General features: G+C 35.7%; 1 non-coding gene across 1 annotated transcript; it reads right to left on the minus strand.

Moving 5' to 3' along the window:
- Positions 1–6,154: 6,154 nt before the first annotated feature.
- LOC128287092 (small nucleolar RNA R71) lies at positions 6,155–6,261 on the minus strand. Its single transcript, XR_008277792.1, has one exon. It is a non-coding gene; the product is annotated as a small nucleolar RNA R71 (small nucleolar RNA).
- Positions 6,262–10,590: the final 4,329 nt, after the last annotated feature.

Genomic DNA, 10,590 nt, shown 5'->3' on the forward strand with positions numbered 1-10,590 from the left:
AAATATTGATAATTATGGGCTGTTATGAAGCCTATAGATATTTGGCTAGCTTGAGTTTAGTTGAAATTATTGTAAATTGTGTTTTTCTGAAATAGGGACTAAATTGAGAAAATGTGAAATTATAGGGTTAATGTGTAAAATGTCCCAAATTGTGTGTTTTGGATGAAATCGAATGAATTGAGGAATAAAGAGTTAATTTTGAATTTATATAGATCGAGAAAGAAAAGAATCGGATTTAGATCGGGGAAAATCGAAGGTTATCGAGTAATCGATCTGATTCGTCAATTCCGAGTACGAGATAAGTTTGTATGTGGTAATTTCATTTTAAATGCATGTTAAATGCTTTGATATCACATAAACTATGATAATGGGACTACAGATAGTGTTGAATAGTGAAAACGACTATACGTATGCATTCGATGATAGAAACAAGAGGTGTGAAAGCTCGGTTGAACCTTAAGAATAGTTTTGGATGTTAGTGACATGTGATTAGATTAATGTATGGGATTTGGGCCATGATATTGACACTTTGGGTGTGAATAATACCTTGTTTTCGCTATAGGCCATGGTATGGGTATTCAGGGAGAAGTTACCTTAATTTGGCTACGGGCCATGGTATAGGTACTTATCGATTGTGATCTTTGAGTATTCGATTTCTATTCCGAATGGTTTAATGGGTAAAGAATGACATAGTTGAGAAAGAGGTTAGTATGAGGTGGTACATGTACATACAGAACCTATTCGAGTATTATATTGAGAAAGTTCAATGAGATTATTTTGGATCATGTTTGAGACATGAGAAATGTTTGTAGTTAATGTAATCTTGATTTGGTAATGTGGAAATGGTTGAATTACATTTATTTGATGAATTGAGTTAATCACTTACAAGCTTACTAAGCTATGAAGCTTACTGTATGGTTATTTGCCTATGTTTTATAGATCATCGAAGCTAGCACAGACTCAGGGATCGTCAGGGAACGTCATCACACTATCGATCAACTCGTTGGTACTTTTGAAGCTTTGTATATGTGTTATATGGCATGTATAGGCTAGTTATGATATTTTGGTTATGAATATAGCCATGAGATTTGGCTTATAATGTATATGTTTTGATTTATATAGCTTGTTATATGTGATGGTTTGGTTTGGTATGTTTTGGTATAAATGTGGCTAAAGTATCATAGTTATTCAAAAGGTAATGTTTTTAGTTTAGTAAAGGAATTATATGGAAAAATGGAATTGGATAAATTGGGAAGATATATGCTTATGAATGAATGTTTGATGATATAAGTTTTTGATTAGGTATTTGGTTTGAATTGATTATGGAATCTGTTAGAATTGGATATGGTATGAATGGTACATTAGGTTGATGATTTTGGAATGCCTATTGTACGATGAATTAGTATTATTTTGGTTGCTAAGTGCACATGAGAAAAGCGTGGCAAATTAGCTTTGCAAATGGCCTATTTTTTTCCACACGGCCAGAGACACAGGCATGTGTCTCAGCCGTGTGTGACATACGGCTATGTTACACGGTCGTGTGTCCCCTAGGGTACCCTCTCGAATTATGGTAGTATACCCTACAGTTTTGACACAGCCTAGACACACGGGCGTGTCTATTGATAGTGTGTGGCACACGGGCTGGCACTTAGGCGTGTGGCCAGTCATGTGACCCAAGTCTGTAACCTCCCTAGTTTTCCCACAGCAATGGCACACAGGCATGTCCTCGGTCGGGTGGTACAAGTCAGTATGTATGCCCTGATTTCACACGGCTTGTGACACGAGTGTGTCTGGTGGCCGTGAGAGGCACACGGCCTGTTCACACGGGCGTGTGACCCTGAAATCAAAGAAAATTTTCTATGTTTCCTAAAGTTTGTAAATATTATCGGTTTAGTCCCGAACTACTTCTAAGCATGTTTTAAGGCCTCATAGAGCCTTATAAGGGACAATGTGACTGAGCTGAATGGATGTTGATTATGATTGTATAAATGTATGTAAATGAGGTGTATTATTTGGTAATGCCTCGTAACCCTATTTCGGCATTGGATACGGGTTAAGGGTGTTACACACTGCCTAACCACATGCCCGTGTTACCAGGCTGTGTGTTACAGATGGTCTAGACACACGCCCGTGTGTCTGCCTATGTGGACAAAATAAAGTCATTTCTAGCTTTATTTCTCACACAAAATTTCACCCATGACCTGCACTTGAATCACACATACAAATACCAACCATTTCGAGCATTCAAGATAAGCAAACTCTATCATTCAACACGATATATCATCACAAGCATTCATGTTTACAATCTTACTCTTTAATAAGCATACTTGTTTCCCCTTTCTTAATCAAACAATATATAGTACCTATGTTATCACCGTAACATGAACTTAAATACATATATATACATGTACCAAGACATAATCATCACTAGCCATTCCAATGGCTAGATTACAATAATCATTTTCATTTTCATGCCAATATGGCCAACATGACCTATACATGCCATTACAACCATAATTGATTTACCATATATTTATATACCGACATAGGCCGATGGATAGCGTGAGTGTTCTCCGCCAAGCTTCCAATCCAACGAGCTTCTGATTTACTCTAAAACAGGGGAAAATAAAATAGAGTAAGCATAAAATGCTTAGTAAGTTCATATAACATGGTACTTAACTTACCATTCATCGTATTTGAGGTAACTAAGTAAGGCATATTCAACTACTTTGATCTCAAGCCCTACACACATCCTCATTGCCCTTGTTAGTCATATATTCCATAGTAACATCAAGACATGTATAGGCTCAACAAAAATCAAGTTCCCATGCATATATGCTTTCCACAACATGTATTTATTTAACATGTATAGACCATCTCTTATTATTACAAGTATAGCTTTATAGGAGTTTGTTTCGAGTTCAGATCATTTCGTGTCAGGACTTTACTTATTTTATTCGAGTATTAAAGTCACACAAGTAGTAATACATTCAAAGTGTTTGGGTTTATAATCAAGGATGAAAATTCTCATCAAGTAATTTCCATATACAAATATCATCTTCTTTTATTTCATGTAATATTCTTTTCATGTCATATTTCTATATCATATGTATCATTCCATGTCAATTTGTTTTAAATTCATCTTTTCTCTTGTCAGAACTTTACCCGTTGAATTTATTCGAAATACCGATGGATACACAGGTAGTACACCTAAGGTGTACAAATCAGAATTCGTTAATTCATGTCCACTAGTACCCTTAAGGTACAATTTTCAAAGAGTACACTCTCGAGCTACACATGTATACAATAGGATTACCAGTCCAGCCTAAATCCTTTTTATATCATATGCTCTAAAGAGCTTGATCTGGATTACCCGTCTGGGCTAAATCCAATCCAAAACATATGATCAGTAGGACTTTTATCAAGATTTCCCGTCCGGGCTAAATCCTTTCTGTAATGAAGTCATTAGGATTACTCGTCTGAGCTAAATCCATTCTACAACAAAAGCAGAACCTCACTTATTTCAGGCAAGCATATTCATCCATCGATTTTCTTTTATTCAAACGAGATTTAACATTTCCAAGCTTTTTTCAGTATGTGATCATTTCATACATCTTTAACATCCATATACTTCATATGATAATATTCCACATCCATTCCGGGCATAAAAGCAACATTTCCATCGTTTACCCTTTTAACATCTATCGGGCATTATCGAGTAATTTGAACATTTTTATTTATCATGCTTGATCGGATATGAAATCCTTTCACATATATATGAAATTTATACACTTTACATAATCACAATCAAAACAAGCACGTAAATAGACATAATTTAGTTACACAAACTTACCTCGACAAAGGTTCGTGTACAAACATCTACTAATCTTACGTTTTCCTCTTTTTCCTCGTTCTAACTCTGAATTTGGTCCATTTAGATCTATACGAGTAAATTTAACATCAATTTCACACATCTCATATTTATTTGGACTTAATTTACATCCTAAGCAAAATTACCATTTTGCCCCTAACTTTTCCATAAATTACCATTGTCCTTAGGCTTAGAAAATGAAATTCATGAAATCTGACCATTGAAAAACCATAATATATACATATTTTTATCCTATGCTTGCCATATTTTTGGATGATTTATCATAATTTTTAGAGAATTTGATGCTCCTAATCCTTTAAATTCATTTTTTATACTTAGGTGAGCATAGGAAGGTGAAAAGAGCAAGAAATGGGCCAAAAACGGACAAAATGGGCTTATCTCAGTATTCCACATGGCCTAGGCACTTCCACACGGGTTGTCCACACGCTCGTGTGTAACAGACGGGTAGGCCACACTCCTGTGTGGCATGACCGTGTCGACATTAAACCAAGTCAGAATTGCATACGGCCAGAGGACCTTCACACGGGCGTGGCACACGGCCGTGTCCCTGTCGAGCCAAAGTCTAATTCTATTCAGAAAAGGCTAGTTTTAGGCTATTTTGGGCATTACAAAGTCTATATAAACACCCTAGAAGAGGATCAAGGGGGACACGCAGAGTGGAAGGAAAAAAATACTCAAGGACAGCCACCGGAATCGGCTCGGAAGCAAGATCTACTTCAAGACTGAAGATCTTCATTCAATTTCCCTAGAAGTTTTTTGGGTTTCTTTATGTTTGGTTGTTTTCCCAATTTTGAGATGTTTTCCATTATTATGAACTAAACTCCCTAAATACCTAAGGGAGATGAAACCTAAGACAAATCTTATTGCTATTTCAATTATATGATAAATATTTGTCCTTATTCTTAATTGTGAGTTTTAACACTTGCTTTAATATTCCAGGATATTAATTTAGGTTTTTAACGTGCTTATTCAGTGAAGCAAAAGTCCCTGTTTAAGAGTAGATCATTCATAATTAAGCGGAGTTGCATGCAATTCTACAGATAGGATGACATAAATCTGTCGGATTAGAGTCAAATCTAATAAGAGAATCCATAGACCGAGTTAATGAGACAATAGGGATTTTAATTAGAAAGAGATTTTGATTAATCAACTTAGAGTCAGTTGTTTTTAGTCTCAAAAGAGATATTAACATAAATCAGGGATTTCTACGGATTAAGTCAAGTAAATAAATCTTCTAATTCAGAAGGGATAAGTAAAGTCTAGGTTGATTCTTCCTTGGGTATTGTCCTCTCCATCGATTTTCTAAAAAGTATTTTCCAACTTTAATTTCTGTTGTAATTTAAGTTAATTAGATAATTAGTTTTAGTTTAAAAACATCTTTTAATTCTTAGGCTAGATAATAAAAAGATAGTAATTACTAGTACTTTTAGTCATCGTGGATACGATATTCCCAGTCTCACCATAACTATACTACTGTTCGATAGGTGTGCTTGCCTTAGTCGAATTTTTAGTTAGTTTCACGACTATCAGGTTTTTGACGCTGTTGCCGGGGACTAAGATATTAGAAACACTTAATATTTATTACTTTAGCCATTTTTTTTTCTTTTTATTGCAATTTAATTTTGTTTTTTTTAATTACTAAATTTTCTTTTATTTACTTCTGGAAGGTTGTTATAGTTTATGACTAGAAGAAACCAGTCAGGACCTTTGCTTTTTGATAGTGAGATCGAAAGCACATCTCGTAGAAATTGAAGAGAAATAAGGCGAAGCCTACAATACATAGAGGAAGAGCGAGAGGGCAATATTCACACTAATACCGAGAAGATAGCTAAAAATTAGAATAATCCGTTACCTCCTGTGGTTGCTGCAAATCCAGTAGATCAGAATCATGCTTCTCGTGCTATGTATGATTATGCTAAACCTACTTTAACAAGAACTGAATCGAGTATAGTTAGACCTTCTGTTGCTGCAAATAATTTTGAACTGAAACCTAACACGATTCAAATGATACAAAAGTTTGTTCAATTTGATGGTTTGCAGGACGAGGATCCAAACACTTATTTAGCAAATTTTCTTGAATTCTGTGACACTTTTAAGATTAATGGTGTTTCTGATGATGCCATTCACCTTTGGTTATTTTCTTTTTCATTGAGGAATAAGGCTAATCAGTGGTTGAACTTGTTACCGTGAAGGTCAATCACCACTTGGGAACAAATGACCGAAAAATTTTTGCTTAAATATTTTCCGCTAGCTAAAACAGCTAAATTAAGGAATGATATCTGTTCTTTTGTGCAGATGGATTTAGAAACACTTTATGATGCACCAGAGAGATACAAGGATCTATTGAGAAGGTGCCCTCACCATGGGTTGCCTCTTTGGCTACAAGTTCAAACTTTCCACAATGGTTTGAATCCCTCAACTAGACAAATAATCGATGTAGCTGCCAGTGGAACCATCAATAATAAGACACCTGAAGAAGCTTATGAGTTCATAGAAGAGATGTCACTGGACAATTATCAGTGGCAAGTCATGAGGACAAAGCCAATGAAAGCAGTCGGCGTTTTTAACGTTGACTCGATTACTATGCTTTCCAATCAGGTAGAACTTTTGAATAGAAAAATTCATGGTTTACTTGGTTCTACACAGGTTCATCCAGTAATGCAGTGTGATGCAAGTGGAGGTGGAACGAGCAATTTAGAATTTCCATCCTACGGCCCTAACATGGAGAACGAGCAAATGAATTATATGGGCAATAATCCTCGGCCTCAAAATAATCCTTATAGTAAAACTTACAATGCAGGTTGGAGGAACCACCCAAATTTCTCATGGGGAGGCCAAGGCAATCAAAGAGCACCACCCCTCCAGGCTTCCAACAACAATCTTACCAGCAAGACAAAAAGCCGAACCTTGAAGAGATGATGACAAAGTTTATTTCAGTAGCGGAGACTCGTTTTCAGAACACTGAAACTGTACTTAAAAATCAACAAGCATCAATTTAATGGCTCGAGAATCAAATAGGACAGCTGGCTAAGATGATTTCAGAGAGACCACCAGGGAGTCTACCTAGTAACACCGAACCCAATCCAAAAGAGCATGTGAAAGTAGTTACATTAAAGAGTGGGAAGGTGTTAGCTAAATCTGAAAAAAAGCTGCCACCAGAAGCTGAAAAAAAAGAAGATGAGGAGGTAAAACACGAAAACAATGAAAAATCGGTGTTGAGGGAATATAAACCACTAATCTCATACCTAGCAAAGTTGAAGAAAGATCGCATGGATGCACAATTCGGTAAATTTCTTGAACTTTTTAAACAGTTACATATTAACTTACCTTTTGTTGAAGCTATCTCACAGATACCTACATATGTAAAATTTTTGAAGGAGCTTCTAACAAATAAAAGGAAGTTTGAAGAATTGTCTACAATGGAACTCAACGAGGAGTGCTCAGCCATACTCCAAAATAAACTGCCAACCAAACTGAAAGATCCAAGAAGTTTTACTATTTCCGGCATAATTGGTAGTTTAAATATTGAGAAGGCACTAGTTGATTTAGGAGCTAGTATTAATCTAATACCCTACAAAATATTCAAGCAACTTGGCCTCGGGGAACCAAAACCTACTAGGATGAGTATTCAACTAGCTAACAAATCTGTTAAATATCCTAGGGGTATTATCGAGGATGTACTTGTAAAAGTAGATAACTTTATATTCCCTGTCGATTTTGTTGTGCTTGACATGGATGAAGATGTTGAGGTGCCTTTAATTTTAGGACGTCCATTTTTAGCCACTGTTAGGGTTGTTATTGATGTGGGTGATGGTAAACTTGTGCTTAGGGTAGGTGACGAAGAGATTATTTTTAAAATTTATGATGCCATTAGATTTTCTAGGGAACAGGATGAATCCTGTTATTTTATTGATTCTATTGATCACGCTACTCAAGATTCTCTACAGGAAATCATACATAGAGACACGTTGGAACTGTGTCTTGCCCAAGGAGAGGAGGTAAATGACGATGATTCTGCAATAGGTAAGATAAAAGCTGAAATAAATCCAATGAGCCTCCACTGAGACAGAAGAGCTACGAGGGTATTGAGGTAAACAATGAGTTGAAATTAAAACCCTCTGTTGAAGAACCTCCTAAATTGAAATTAAAGCAACTACCAGATCACTTAGAATATGCGTTTCTTGGAAATAATTCCACATTACCAATGATTATTATTTCAGATTTACAGCCAACCGAAAAGGACGAGTTACTCCAAGTGTTGAAAGAGCACAAAAGAGCCATAGCTTGGAAGATTTCTGACATAAGAAGGATCAATCCTTCTTTTTGCACCCATAAAATTTTAATGGAAGATGAATATAAACCTTGTGTCTAAGCTCAAAGGCAATTGAAATCCCAAAATAAAACAAGTTGTAAAATTCGAGGTAATTAAACTTCTAGATGATGGAATTATTTATCCTATTTCTGACAGTTCTTGGGTGAGCCCTGTGCAGGTTGTTCCTAAGAAAGGAGGCATGACTGTTGTGGCCAATGAGATGAACAAATTAATTCCAACGCGAACAGTCACAAGATGGAGAGTTTGCATTGACTAAAAAAAATTAAACGATGCCAGAAGAAAAGATCACTTTCCCTTACCGTTCATTGATCAAATGTTGGAAAAATTATCTGGGCATATGTTTTATTGCTTCCTAGATGGATTCTCTGGTTATTTCCAAATCCCAATAGCTCCTGAGGACTAAGAGAAAATGACATTTACATGTCCATACGGTTTGTTTGCTTATCGACAAATGTCTTTTGGATTATGTAACGTTCCTGCTACTTTTCAGCGATGTATGTTGGCCATTTTTTATAAGCTCGTAGAAGACATTATGGAGGTATTTATGGATCACTTCTCAGTATTCGATAACTATTTCCATCTTTGCCTTAAAAATTTAAAACAAGTTTTAATGAGATGTGAGGAAATGAACCTAGTACTAAATTGGGAAAAATGTCAGTTCATGGTTCGTGAAAGGGTTGTGTTAGGCCATAAAATTTCTAGCAAGGGAATCGAGGTTGACAAAGTGAAAGTTGAAACTATTGAGAAATTACCTCCCCCTAGTTCAGTTAAGGCTATTCGAAGCTTTTTAGATCATGCTGGATTTTATAGAAGGTTTATTAAAGACTTTTTTAAAATAGCTAAGCCTTTAACGAATTTACTAGAAAATGTTGTGCCTTTCAGTTTCAGTCAGGAATGTTTAGAAGTATTTAATACTCTTAAAGATAAATTAATTAATGCTCCAATTGTAGTTGCACCTGATTGGAATTTACCCTTTGAACTAATGTGTGATGCGAGTGATTTTGCAGTGGGTGCGGTTCTTGGACAGGTGAAAGACAAGCATTTTCAACCAATATATTATGCTAGCAAAACATTAACAGTCGTACAAGAAAATTATATGACAACTGAGAAAGAATTGTTGGTTGTGGTTTTTGCATTCGATAAATTTAGACCATATTTAATATTATCTAAAATTGTTGTCTACACTGACCATTCTGCTCTTCGATACCTCTTTACTAAAACAGATGCAAAACCTCAACTAATAAGATAGATTTTATTGTTGCAGGAATTCGATTTAAAAATTCAAGATAAAAAGGGAGAGGAAAATCTTGCAGCAGACCATCTATCTAGATTAGAAAACCCACATATTAAGGAGCTTGATGAACGTGAGATAAACGACTCGTTCTCTGAAGAACAACTCTTTGCTATATATGACTCTGAGGAACCTTGGTTCACAGACATTACGAATTATTTAGCTGCTGACGTTGCATCAAAAGGGTTGACACATCAGCAAAAGAAATGCTTCTTTACTGATGTGAAAAACTACTTTTGGGAAGATCCTTTTCTTTTTCGTATATGTGTAGATCAAGTCATTAGAAGATGTGTTACAAAGTCAGAAGCAATTAGAATGTTGGAACATTACCACTAAGGACCGACTAGAGGACATTATAGTGGGACTAGGACCACACATAAAACACTTGAATCAGGTTTTTATTGGCCTACACAATTCAAAGACGCCAACAGGTATGTTACTTCTTATGATAAATGCCAACGAACAGGTAATATCTCTAACTGTGACGAAATGCCTCAAATGTACATGCTTTCATGTGAAATATTTGATGTATGGGGTATTGACTTCATGGGTCCATTCCTTCACTCATTTGGGAAGAAATATATCTTAGTATTCGTTGATTATATGTTTAAATGGGTGGAAGCCCAAGCTTTACGTACTAATAAGGCTAGAATGGTGGTAAGGTTCATTAAGAAACTCTTCTCTCGATTTGAAACACCTAGAACAATTATCAATGATAGAGGTACTCATTTTTGTAATGCTCAATTTGATAAACCCTTAAGAAATATGGAGTTTACCATAGAACAGTTACCCCTTACCATCCTCAAACTAGTGGATTTAGCATAGAACAGTTACCCCCTACCATCCTTAAACTAGTGCACAAGTCGAAGTCAGGAACCGCGAGCTTAAACGTATCCTAGAAAAGACTGTAGAGTCAAATAGGAAAGATTGGGCAAAAAAAATAGATGATACTTTATGGGCCTATAGAACTGCTTTTAAGACCCCCATAGGAACATCTCCTTACAAACTTGTTTATAGGAAGAGTTGTCATTTACCATTAGAACTAGAACATAAAGCATTCTGGGCTATAAAATT

Source organism: Gossypium arboreum, chromosome 13 (assembly GCF_025698485.1).
Source record: "Gossypium arboreum isolate Shixiya-1 chromosome 13, ASM2569848v2, whole genome shotgun sequence".
In the NCBI taxonomy this organism is placed as follows: domain Eukaryota; kingdom Viridiplantae; phylum Streptophyta; class Magnoliopsida; order Malvales; family Malvaceae; genus Gossypium; species Gossypium arboreum.